The 13,831-nt window shown below is 43.6% G+C and overlaps 1 protein-coding gene across 1 annotated transcript in view; it reads left to right on the forward strand.

The window, feature by feature from the left end:
• The window catches only part of LOC135103118 (glutamate receptor ionotropic, NMDA 2B-like), a 226,574-nt gene continuing 212,743 nt past the window's right edge, over positions 1-13,831 (forward strand). Inside the window, 1 exon segment of the mRNA XM_064009158.1 lies at positions 1-930. The gene's annotated coding sequence lies outside the window, so the exon portion shown is untranslated.

Consider the following 13,831-nt stretch of genomic DNA (forward strand, 5'->3'; position numbering starts at 1 on the left):
AGGAAAGAATACATGTCAAAGTGGGCAGAATGTGTGTCAATTCCAGGACAACAAGAACAAGAACAAACGCAGCAACAATAACAACCGACAAACAGAAGCAACAACACCAAATAAACAACAAACAAATATCAACAACAACAACAACAACAAACAAAGTGCAGACAACAACAACAAACCAAAGCCAGTCACGGTCAGTAAGCCCAATGATGAATCTCGGCAATACGTCCAACACAAAAATAGAAACAAAACCCATCCCTACACACAAACACCAAACACACACACACACACACACACACACACAGTAAAAACATCCAAATCCGTGTAGTGGCCGATTCCGGTATTGCCAGGTGGTTTTAGTAACAAAGGTAAGTCGCACATCACAACAGTTTGGCGATGTGGTGCGCGTCGGGGCTGGCTGGTGTGCGGCGTGCGGGGCGGGGCCTCGGGCGGTGGCACTACCAAAGCTACAAGTGTCCGTGAGTCGCATGCAGGCGGTGGAGGGAGTGGAGGCGCGGGCTGGGAGGCATCGGGCTTTAAGGTGACCTGTTACGGAAGGCTGGCCACGGAAAGGCCTCAATGCCCCAATCTCCCGAGTTTAATCACGTAAAGGTCCCCGTCACGTGGTGGCTGCGGGACCTGTGGGCCGCGCCTGGGAGTAACAAGTGTCGGGCGAGAGGGAAGGAGGGAGGGGAGCCCCGGCCCTCCGTCCCACGTGCGTCACAGCCATGGCTCAGTTGTTGGCTGGTGGCGGTGACGTGCGGGCGTGCGGCGCCGCCCCTCTCCTTGCCATCTGTGGGTGACTCGAGCCTCCCGCCGGCAGCCCCGTGCCAAGCTGGGCCTGTTGATGCCTCGAGGCTCACTCTCGCGTGCCGTCCCATGAGCGTTGCTATGTTCCTCCAAACTCACCTACTTCTCCATGTAGCAACGTGGGTAAGATATTTCTGAAACTTTTTTTTCACCTACATCTCCATTTTGTTACCTTGGATGGCTGCTCCCTCGCCCCACTATAAATACGCCTTGCATCACTCGCCAAGACAGGAAAGCACTTCGGCAACGACATAGAAATAACCCAGTTTTGATCACGAGCCTGTTTACCGCAACACTGATAGCCCAGTTTTTTGTTTCTCTCCCTTTAAGCAACAACACGCCGAAAGATAAAGACACAGAGGAAACCAAGGAAGGGAAATCACATCAGCAACCTCTTGGGAGCAATTGATATTCTATAGAACCTCAATAACTAAGTTCGGCTGGTAGGGACACACGACAGAGACGATCGATTCGCTGCATCACCTCTTTAAAACATTATACTGAAAATATACATGAAACACGAGCTAGCGGAGCGTGCGAGTAGAAATAAGACGCCTTAAAATTATTGAAATCAGTGCGGAGGAGCGATCGAGGCGAAGGGAATCAACCCGCGGCAACAAGCGAAGAAAACGGAAGTAATAGGAATTAAGTTGAGAGGAAAATAATTAAAGTTATGATGATGGTGACGAGAAGCAGAGGGCGTGGCCAAGTGGCGGCGTGAAGGCTTGGTGATAGTGGTGACGGGTGGTGATGAGGGCCTCTTGTGGTGGAGATAGTGATTGGGATGCTGGGGAAGGATCACAGATTATAATGGTGGTGATAAGAAGACTGGTGATGATGTGAGGTGAAGTGAGGTGATGAGAATGTGATGACGGGTATGGTGATGGGATGGACTTCAGGATGGTGTCTGGATTTTGAGATGATGATGATGCTGGTGATGTGTAGTAAGGTGGTGACAATGTGGTGATGGATCGTGATGACATGAACATTGTGATAGGATGGTGATCGAATTTTGAGATAATGGTGATGTCGAGATGATGAACGTGTGGTGATTGTGTGGTGATGACATGTCTTTGGGTGACGAAGATTGTGCTTTTTGAGATGGTGATGAGTGGGTGGTGACGGGAACTCTAAAATCGTGATGACAGACTGAATAGGGCGGTGCTGAAGGCTTCTGTAAAGATGACTGGTGATGCTGGTGATGATACAGAGGTTCGTGAGAAAACCCAGGAAACAATGAAACTGCTGCTGCTGCTGTTGTTGTTGTTGTTGTTGTTGTTGTTGTTTTTACTCTTGTTGTTGTTGTTGTTGTTGTTGTTGTTGTTGTTATTGTTATTGTTGTTGCTGTTATTCTTGTTGTTGGTTCTCTCTCTCTCTCTCTCTCTCTCCTGTCGGTGTTAGTGGTTGTAAAAGACTTAATAAATGTTCCTTTAAAGAAAATGGAATAAAGAAGCAGCAGGGAGTCTTAAGAAATTTAAAATCCTTCGCTAAGAAAACTTAATCGCAAAGGACTAACAGGAAAAATAAATAAAAACTCGCAAGTGAGCCTGTGTGTGTGTGTGTGTGTGTGTGTGTGTGTGTGTGTGTGTGTGTGTGTGTGTGTGTGTGTGTGTGTGTGTGTTGCCTCCCTTGTTATGACACCTTTTTAATTACTGTAACGATCTTTTACTATTCTCTTTGTCTGTTGGCTGTCTCTCTCTTTCTCTCTCTCTCTCTCTCTCTCTCTCTCTCTCTCTCTCTCTCTCTCTCTCTCTCTCTCTCTCTCGTTTCGCTTCCATCATTTCAAATTTTCCAGCCACTTTCTCGCCCCAACTCTCCGTGTTCCCTTCTTCCCTCCCTCCCTCATCCCTTTTCCCTACTTCCCTTCCCTCTCCCTCACCCTCCACTCACCCTCTTCCTTCCCTCTCCTTCTCCCTTATCTCCTTCCCGCCACGTCCGTCAAAGGTCAGTCCTGGAATAAAGTTTTCTCAGTGCTACTGGCGTGGAATCTGACTTTCTCCGCTTGGGACTTTAATGCTCCGACTGTGTGTCTGTCCGTTCACTTCCAATACCCGTCTCCAACTTTTACTGCATTGATTCTGTTGTGCATTTTACAAACTCTGCGCCGGAGAACGCTTGGGACTGACTGTAAAGGGGAATGTGAGGGGAAAACAATGTATATGACAGAATTCATGCTATGCTGTTAGAGAAGGTGAGGGAAACAGTGGCTTCCCTCCCCCCGTTCTCTCTCTCTCTCTCTCTCTCTCTCTCTCTCTCTCTCTGAACCATGAGTCGTGAGTTGGATTCTAGTGACGCAAGTACGACTCAGCTTTACCTTTCAATATGATTACAGAGAGAGAGAGAGAGAGAGAGAGAGAGAGAGAGAGAGAGAGAGAGAGAGAGAGAGAGAGAGAATTAAAATATGACTAGAAAAAAAAGAGAAAGAAAACACTACTACATGTGAATGAACTTACACATCAGAAAGTCCCGGAAGAGAGAGAGAGAAAAAAAAAGAAAAAAGAAAAGAAAAAAAGAAAACATTGACACGATGTAAGACTCACGCAGCTCCTCTTTTTCTTTAAATAAAAAAAGACGCTACATACAAATAAACACATAACAGACTTCCAAAAAGAAAATCGTAAAAGAGAGACAAAGACGAATTAGAATAATTGATGCTTCCATTTCTCCAATTCCGCAACTCCAGATGAAGGAATTTATACTGCAGAAACGTTTTAAGACTTTGCATTCATGGTTTCCTCTGCCTCTGAATATTGGAAAACCTTGCATATCCATTTCATTCACCCACTCCTTGAGCTTTTGATACAAAATTAAAGCCGCACACACTATTTCTCCAGCGATACTAATTAATTATAAAGAAGAAAACTAGTAGAACATTAACATATTCATAAACTCTGCAGGATAATATTGTAACCTTGGGGTACTCCGCTTGTCTGTCGTTGCAGTATGAGTGTAGTGTAGTAGCCGAGGTGGATTTGAGCATTCACTCTGTCTCCTCCCGTCTGTGTGTGTGTGTGTGTGTGTGTGTGTGTGTGTGTGTGTGTGTGTTGTTGGTGGTGTTCTTTGTTATGACTTCTTTTTAATTACTGCAATGTTTTCTGATTATTCTCTTTGTCTGTCTGTCTATCTGTACGTCTGTCTGTCTGGATGGCTGGGTGGCTGTGACTTATCTGACTGTCTCTCTTTTTGTATGTTAGTCTGTCGGGCTACTCTCTCTCTCTCTCTGGGTGTACGTGTGGGTGTGGGTGGGTAGTTTATTCAACTTAGCCGCAAGCGAAAATAATCAGGCAGCCTACTGAACTTTGACCCTCCCTCGCTTATACCGCCTTCCTCCCGCTACCCTCCTACCTTCCCGTCTCACTTTACATACAACCCTCCCAAATCAAACTTAACTCCAAACTTCTCCCAGATTACCTACTTAAAACTTCTGTTTTTTTCTCCTATTTCTGAATAGGTCCAGCAAAACCCCTGGGGCTCCCAATCTTTCACAAGCTTGAGCTCAGTAAACACATCCCCGCACGAAACCGCTCGCTCATGTTCTCTTCGCCGAAACTAAACAGGATCCGCCTCCTATTCTTCAGTAGAGTTCAAATCTTAATGAGTAGTTAGTTCGTTGATACGTATGATGTTCTGAGCCGACATAACACCTCATTCACCATCACACATCACATCACACTCATCACAGTACCACCACACGTCATACTGTAACATCTCACACATCATAAATATCAAACAATACGGCATCGCACAGCATCAGACATATCACAGCATTAAGCATCACAGCCTAGCATACATTACACCCACACACACTACTATATCACAATCAGTATGCTTTTTTTTTATTATTTGTCATTTTGTTGAGTATATTCGTGCTTCTCTTATGCATGGGAAAAAAAAGAGAAAATTTACATATAAAATAACAAGCCAAACTCGTATAATAAGAAAGAGCACTAAAAAAAAAAAAGGAGAGTTAAATTTTATATGATAATCTTCACTTTGTTGTCTTCCATTGTCAAATTGTTCACCAAGCCTCAACAAAACCTACATCAACCCGGATGAAAATAAGAAGTAGAACTGAAAAAAGAAAAGGGAAGAGTTAAAGAAAAAAAAAGTCTATATTAATCTTAATTTTCACCTTTTCATCCCTTATCAACATTCCTCAGCAAACCTCAACCGAACCCCACTAACTTTCCAGGTCCTCTTTAGCAGCAACAGGGCGGCTTGAGCTCACGCGGCAAAAAGTGAAGTTTCTCCATGCAACTCAGCCACAACCTCCGTGCACTGAAAAGCCGTCCTCATATTTGCCAGCACGACGTAGATACTTGATTAGCTTAAAAATTGTAATGTAGAACCGAGCAGGGTTTAGTTAAGTATACTCTCTCTCTCTCTCTCTCTCTCTCTCTCTCTCTCTCTCTCTCTCTCTCTCTATCTGACTAGCACTTTCCTCTTTACATGTCATTCTCACGTCGCTTGCAAATCCAAACATTACCTCTCTCTCTCTCTCTCTCTCTCTCTCTCTCTCTCTCTCTCTCTCTCTCTCTCTCTCTCTCTCTCTCTCTCTCCCAAACTGCAGTATAAACATGCGTAAACACACCTTATCTATACTTTTCTCAATTTTCACTCCTGAGAATTAATTATCAATAGCATTTCGTGAGTGCGCGCCAATCGACACCCTTATTCGACACGACGGGGGGAATTAATAACAACGGCACACAAACATGAGATCGAAATGCCCAACCATCTATTCCTCTCTCTCTCTCTCTCTCTCTCTCTCTCTCTGCGGTATCGATCTCCCCCTTGTTCCTGGCGGCATCTGTTGGGCCCCCTTCCAGTCTCACCAAACCCACGAGTCATTATTATGTCCTTTCAAGAAAACTGATATGAAGGTTTAATTAGAGAGAGAGAGAGAGAGAGAGAGAGAGAGAGAGAGAGAGAGAGAGAGAGAGAGAGAGAGAGAGAGAGAGAGAGAGAGAGAGAGAGAGAGAGAGAGTTTTTAGATAAGGTACTCACGATATCTCCAGTTCATAAAAAAATGGTAGAAATGTTCATATTATAGATTTCTTTAATGTATCAAGAGAGAGAGAGAGAGAGAGAGAGAGAGAGAGAGAGAGAGAGAGAGAGAGAGAGAGAGAGAGAGAGAGGTGGGGGGAACAGACAGACAGACAGACCCAAACCAAGTCACCACCTCCTCCTCCCACGTGTCAGAAACCTAACACGTTTTCTCACTCCTTTTTGTTGACCCTCGAGGGAGCTAATTTCATCCACCTCATCCCTTGTTGTCTCCCTTCCTTCCTCCCTGTCTGCCTGCTGCCTTCCTTCTAATAAGCGACCCAGAGAAGATACATATACGTTTACGGCATCTCAGTATGACCCTCAAGACTCCAGGGTAAAGACACGTGCCATGTATATTACTCCTTCTTCAACCTTTTAATTTACTTTAGCTTTTTTATTTTTTTTTATGTTTGAGGGTCCCTGGCCAAGGACAACAAAACTGATTGAAAATAAAAGGACCAGTGAAGGCGCCTGTTCCTAAAGAATATACAGTTTTAGAGCAAGCCCAAATTACATTGTGAAGCGTCTTGAAAACTGGGTACTATGGCCATCCTTTGTTTAAGATTCAAAACACTGGAGGAGTTGTTTGCTTGGACATGGAACGAGAAGGGAGGAGGTTAGTTTTGTTTTTGTAAGCTTTACAGGGCTATTTAAGAAACTGTAGTAAAACAAAAAAGTGACCAGAAAGTTACACAGGCTGCTTAGATCTCCAGAACAAGAAAGACCGAGAAGGAAGTTGATTTTTTGTCTTTTCTAAGCTACAGAGGTATTTGGGAGGCTGTAGTAAAAAAAAAGTTAAAAAGTAGATGATTATCGTAAAAAATAAGTGTCTGGTAATGAAAGGAGTGACGGTTGCACCTCGAGAGTGAACGTGTTTGTGCTGTGTTTGTTATGGGAGGTACGAGTGTATGAAATCCGATGTGCCGCCTTCAGAGTCTACATAGAGATGGTTCGCTTCAGTGAGTTGTTTGTGTCTTGTTGCTGTGCCATGCGAGGCTGAGAGCGCGCTTTGTTCTGCTAATCCGAAACATGTCGACGCAAATTGTTATCATTGTTATTGTTGTTATTATTTTTATTATCATTATATTTGTTTCTGTTGCTGGTGTTGTTATCAAAGCTCATCTCCGGAGATTAGAAAAATTTAGCCAACAAAACAGCATAATAAACGTTAATGCATGTTGAAATATAATGAATAATCAAAACCAGAGGAAAAAAAAACGTCAGAAAAAAAGAGTAATCTGATGTTTTCATGTTCAAGTGAATACAACAATTTGAATGCAAGGTAATTTGTGTCGCCACGCCTAGAGGAAAATGTTCTCATAATTCTAGTTGCTTCGAAGTTTTGTGTTTAGTATTCGCTTCCTGTAAGGCGAGGTGATAAGCTGCTTGTGATTCAACAATGAACTTCAGAATCTGACCAGAATTAAAAGAAAAAAAAAGACTTGCCATCTTCTTTCATTACGGAGTCGGTTTCACTTGAAGAGTTAGATGGTATATGTGAAGGGCTGATGAGTTGACACGTGACTATATACACACACGCACGCACCTACCCAGCCACACACCAACTTACCCATCCAAGCACACAGCTACTTATACCCACACACATGCACATCCACCCACTCACACACACACTCCCACATCCCACCCAACACACACCTATCCACTCACACACACACACACACACACACATACATTCCTTTCCCACAAACAGACACCTACCTAGACATAAACATTTGTTGCAGTAATCAGTCTACATATTCTGTGTATTGTGAGAGTGAAAGGTTGGTGCGTCTGCGTGGAAGTGCGGGTATTGTGAGCGGCCCTTGCATGATAACTATTCATTTCAAGGCGTGTGTTTCTTATACTCATCGCCACGACAACTCAGAGCTGGTACTTGATGCTCTTGCTCTGTCTGGTCTCCTCATTGTCACTGTAAGCTTGTAGGGAACTCTAAACATCGTCCACACTAAACAGTAATACTTGTACATTGTGTATTCCTTAAGTTTCTTAGAAGTAACATCCTACGGCAGCTTTATGGTGGATGAATATGTATGGATTTGAATATATATTAACAGAATATATTCATTGGTGTGTGTGTGTGTGTGTGTGTGTGTGTGTGCATTACCACTACACTTTCGCCAGTCTCCGCGAGGGATGAGAAAGGTCGAGAGGATCGGCGTGCAGAGCCGGGAAGTGAAAGATGTGGAAGCACACTCGAGGCCCCAGTGGCTGGCTCCTTGATCGCGGTGGCCTTGCCTAACGAGGCTTGAGTCTTGACGCTCCTGACGCAACCACCGCGCCGTCTTAAAGTATTGCTCTCCAGACGAACTAACTTCCGCCACGTCAACTCAATTTCTCCCGGCACTCGAAACACACTTCCGCTTTGAGCCGCAGCTTCCTCCCTCGCCGATGCTGCTGGGGACACCTTTCTGCCTCAAGGTGTCTCTCCTCCCATTGTGCTTCCTAAACATAAGTGCCCCTTTGTTTCGGGGACTCGTGTGTGACCAAACCTTCCCTATGCCTCCTGTTGAATATGGTCGGATGCCACACCGAGTCAAAAGGTCCTTCCTGCTGTATTTCCTGCACAATTATAAAAGGTTCTTGGATCAGCTTAGGGGAGGAGACCAAACTGTATGTCCAACATAGAATGTACAAGTGTGCCTGGAAGAGTTTGGTCCTTCACGTTGCTTTTCCTGCCCAATTAAAAAACCTTTACTGTGTCAGTTTAGGGGAGAACACACTGTATGTGTAGGAAAGTGTACTGCATGCATGCTTGGAGTTGTGAAGTCGATTTCACCCGCCCGAGTGGTACACACCCTTGATTCGCGCGCACACACCAGGCCCTGTCCACTACAGCAGGACAAACCAAGGCTTTCACTCACCCCGTCACAAACTCTTCCTCTGTGCTATAGTTTTGATACTGTTAAGGAAACTTTACAATAACACAATTAGTTTTTTTTTACTGAACTCTTCCCTGTGTGTGTGTGTGTGTGTGTGTACCCAAACAGTTGCACGTGAAGGCTGAAAAAAAAAAAAAAACTGACAGCTTTTTATTTGATTCCAAACTGTCATCCACTTTTCCCGCTAAAAATACCAACGACAGTTCTCACACGGCGCGCGGCGTGGACTGAACCAAACACAAGAAAAAAAAAGTAAAAATAAAAATAAATAAATAAATAAAAAAATAAAATAAATAATTCCACCTTCTTCATTTCACGTTTGATCTGATTCAAATTTCCTACCCCGCTTTTCTTTTTTTTTTTTCTTAAGACACGAGCTTTTACTTTCAAGACACTCTGGGTTGAGTTCTCTAAATACTACCAAAGATTTCGCTTGAAGTAAAAAGTTTCATCGTTTCTAAGCGGCGAGGAGCGGTGCAGCAGGATTCCCCGCACTGATTAGCACGCTTTGAGTCCCACTGCAAAACTTCCGACTCAAATCTTTCTGGGAATGAGCTTTGAGGCGCTCGCTGTCCTCTTTGGCCGACCAGAGTGATCCAAAATTGTTTCTGTTTGGGTTGGATTCCTGAACCTGACAGAATAAGAGTTAAGAGGAGACAAGATGGGGAGGAGGGAGAGAGGGAGAGAGGTGGTGAGTGACGGGCGCCGGGAGGCCAGGAATGAGGCGGGAGAGAGGCAGCGAGAGGGAGATGCAGTCGAAATGGACCAATTAAAGCCATATTGTGGATGAGGGTCACGCTTGGTCCAGCAAGAGTGGGCTGGTTCCTGCAGCTATTGTGGCACATGATGACTGCGCTCTCTCTCTCTCTCTCTCTCTCTCTCTCTCTCTCTCTCTCTCTCTCAAAGACGACTCAAACACCAGTAAAGACTTTTGTTAAGAGTGGTCTTCTTCTTCATCTTCTTCTCCTTGCCCGTGGATTTTCTTCCCTTCCCTCTCCTCTTTCCTCTTTTTCTTCTTCTCCCTTCCTTCCTTTCTTTCTTCCTCCCTTCCTTCCTTCCTTCCTCCCCTTCCTTCCTTCCTTCCTTCCTTCCTACCATAGTCCTCTCAAGCACTACGTTACACCAGAAAAAAAAAAAACTCTACTAGAATTACGTGGGGCTTCACTCTTCCATTCACGTGGCGCGCCAAACCCCAGCACCAAAACTGCCTCTCATCCTCACCACCACCATCACCACCACCACCACCGCCACCACTAGCTCGTTGTGGCAAAAGCCTTACGCGCCATCCTTGAAGGGGGGCGGTACTCCAATCACATGTTCCTTCCTCCCTTTTTGAGTGGTGATGGTGAGGGTGGTGGAGGTGGAGGAGGCGGAGGAGTTGAAGAAAAAGAAGCAGCAGAGGAGGAGGAGGAGGAGGAGGAGGAGGAGGAGGAGGAGGAGAAAAAGAAGGAGAAGGGGAAAGAAAAAGAGAAGGAGAAGGAGGAGGAAGAGGAGGGCGAGAAAAAATGAAAAAAAGCAAAGGAAAAAAAAAGTAAGGCAAAGAAGAAGAGGACGAGAAGGAAGAAGGAAAAAAAAAAAAGAAAAGAAGAAAGAGCTAGAGAAAAGACCCGGACCCTCAAGCAGCAGTAGCAGCAGCAGAAGCACACTCAACACCGGAAGCAGAGGTCTCGTACTCAGACTTTCAGCTACATTGCTCAAACGTAAGAAGGCAGGAGACCACCACCTCACGAACCCAAGACTGGTGCTGCTGCAGGAGTCGCGGGGAGAACGTCACGCTTATCTCAGTCAAGGGGTTTGTATCAGAGGTGTATCAGGCCTCGTGCAACGCTGCTATAAATCCACTGTACTTGAATTGGAGGTGAAGGTTAGGATTTGGTGGAGGGATAAGGGTGAAAAAAGATAGGAATGAAGTAGAAAGTAGGTTACAGAAGGGCTATCTTAAGGAAGGGGGTAAAGTAAAGGTACGTAGATTAAGGAGGAATAGATTGAAATCCCGCTATCTTTAAGGCGTCTTGTGTCAAACTGAGGAAGGGATAAAGCTTAGGGGTTATTTGGTGAAGAGATAAGGGTAAATGGTGGTGATGAAGTAAATGTATATAGAAAGGAGGTCTTAGGGGAGGGGAAAAGTAAAATGAGTTAAAGTAAAGTAAATTTAGGTTAAGTAGATGACATATAGGAAAGTACAGTAAAAGTACTTTAAGTAAAATGGATTAAGATAAATTGGATTAAGATGAAGTAAAACACATTAAGTAGATTGAAATAAAGTAAATTAGGTAGAGGTAAAGTAGATTGTGGAAGGGAAATCTTGAGGGAGATTCAAGTTCAAATTATCAACGGAAAACATCTTGATTTAATGCGTGTTTGTTTTCAGTCTAGACACACACACACACACACACACACACACACACACACACACACACACACACACACACACACACACACACACACACACACACACACATGGAAATTCCCGGACTCAGGCCAATTAAACCTCACATTGATGGATACAAGACAGGTGTTATTCTGAATGTGATCAATGTGTGTGTGTGTGTGTGTGTGTGTGTGTGTGTGTGTGTGTGTGTGTGTTTATGCAATTGTACATATGGTGCATATATATATATATATTTTTTTTTTTTTTTCTTTTCTCCTTGTTCGTTCGTGCGTGCGTATCAATAGTATTTGTCACTGCCGGGAGTTATTCATCACGTGCACACACATATGAAAAATAATCCCTCTTTGAAATAGATTTTAATTGTGTGTGTGTGTGTTTTTTTATTCGTAATTTTTATTGAATATTTTGCAGACATTTTTTTTTGTTTCGCTGTTTTGTATTTGTTTTTATGGTTGTGATTCGATTTTTTTTTTATATTGTGTTGATTATTGGTAGTGGTGTTTGTGATTATTATTATTATTATTATTATTATTATTATTATTATTATTATTATTATTATTGTTGTTGTTGTTGTTGTTGTTGTTATTGTTGTTGCCGTCAATATCACTATATCATTGCTACTAATTTTACCGATATCATCACCATCACAACCACCACCACCACACCATCACCACACCACCACCACCAACAACAACAACAACAGCTACTACTACTACTACTACCACAACCACCACTTAATCCGCACCCACCCACCCACCCACCCAGTCATACCTGCTCTCCCGTTCCTCACCTTGAATGCGCCTCGTCAATATCATAGCGAGCAGTGCGGTACACCTGGACATCACCTGCACTGCCGGCTCATTAGTTGCCAATTACAGTACCTGAGCCTCGTTACCCATCCTTCACTCGGCGCGTCAGGAGGCAGAATGGAGAGGACTAATAGAACAGGTATGAATGGTGTGCCTGGTGGTGGTGGTTTTCTTGTTGCTGTTGTTGGTGGTGGTGGTAATAGTAGTAGTAGTAGTAGTAGTAGTAGTAGTAGTAGTAGTAGTAGTAGTAGTAGTAGTAGTAGTAATAGCAGTAGTAGCATAATAGAAGTAAATGTTAGCAAAAAAACGAGAAAAGTCAATAAGAAAAGAAGAAATAAAATGTAATAGACACATTTGAAAGGATAAAAGAAGTAAGAAAACAAGAGAGAGAGAGAGAGAGAGAGAGAGAGAGAGAGAGAGAGAGAGAGAGAGAGAGAGAGAGAGAGAGAGAGAGAGAGAGAGGAGGCAAGAAGTGTTTACCCTTCGCGTTAATTAATGGTCTCAGGTGGTAAGATTCTCAGATACTTGAATAATCAGCATCTTTATGAAGAGCCAGGTGTGTGTGTGTGTGTGTGTGTGTGTGTGTGTGTGTCAGCGTCTACCTACCTACCTACACCTCATCTCTTCTTCCTTTCATTCTTTCTATCCTTTCCTCAGTACGTTCGTCGCTTGCAATCTGTTCTCCTTTCAAACTCCTTCCAAAGACGAGGCGGGAAAGTGGCGAGTTAACCCCTATTACCAGGATGATGGCGCGTGCTCTAAATGAGGCATTCACTCGCCTTTTCACTCGTAAAATACTTCAGTACGTCAGTCGCTAGCCGAGAAATACCACCACGAACAAAGGAGACAACTGTGTTCTGAAGCGCTTTGCTCTCACCCCTACTATCTTCAAAGGCCACAGAGATAACTAGTCCGGTTCTCTAGAGTGTTTCTCCTGTTAATAATGTAGAAATCTTGTTAATCTGTCACTAGAGTCCGGTTCTCTAGAGTGTTTCTCCTGTTAATAGTGTAGAAATCTTGTTAATCTGTCACTAGAGCCACAAAAAACACCCTTAAAAACCAGTGTCACTTCAACTAGAGCCTCTTGAATGTAGTAAGGATGCAGCACAAGTGTTTCAGCATACGGGCCATGTTCACGCGGTGCCTTCAAACATCAGCACCTCGATAACATTGCATATTGATTGATGAGGCGTTTATTTTAGTGGTGAAGTGGAGTGACTGGTGCCTCTCCTTTCTGTCATCAAGCTGCGTCATGTGAGCGCTTTGTTTTGGTGTTCTTGTCGTCTTGTCTCAATCAAAAGTCACTAATTATGTACACAAGCGTCAGTTGTTGATAGTATAACGTTGGCACTCTTGTCTATAGGCTCCTTGACAGCACACTGACTCCATTTTTCTTCTGTTCTCTGATTCTCTCTCTCTCTCTCTCTCTCTCTCTCTCTCTCTCTCTCTCTCTCTCTCTCTCTCTCTCTCTCTCTCTCTCTCTCTCTCTCTCTCGTTACGTAGCTTCACTCTCACAATGGAAGGAACTTTATAGGAAATGGAATCAATATCAACTAATGAAAGAAAACTTTTACCATGAATTAATTAAGTTTTGATCTACATGCTTGAAAGGAAAAACGTAGCACGCTTCTTCCTCCTGTTTATTTTAAGATTAATTGTGTTGAGAGCACAGAACAGTCTCTGGTTTCTCCGTACCCCGTTGTTCCTCCACCAAGATCGAGTTTCCAAGCCTTGCCACCATTGTTTCTTTCTCAAGCCCAGTGCACAATCTATTCAGAGTCTAAGAAGGTCAAACAAAATCAAATAATAGAAACTGATACAGATAACAATCTTTCTTCCTCCTAACTGAAGAAAACGAAGTAAACAGATGCCAA

This window comes from Scylla paramamosain, chromosome 8, assembly GCF_035594125.1.
Source record: "Scylla paramamosain isolate STU-SP2022 chromosome 8, ASM3559412v1, whole genome shotgun sequence".
Taxonomy (NCBI): Eukaryota; Metazoa; Arthropoda; class Malacostraca; order Decapoda; family Portunidae; genus Scylla; species Scylla paramamosain.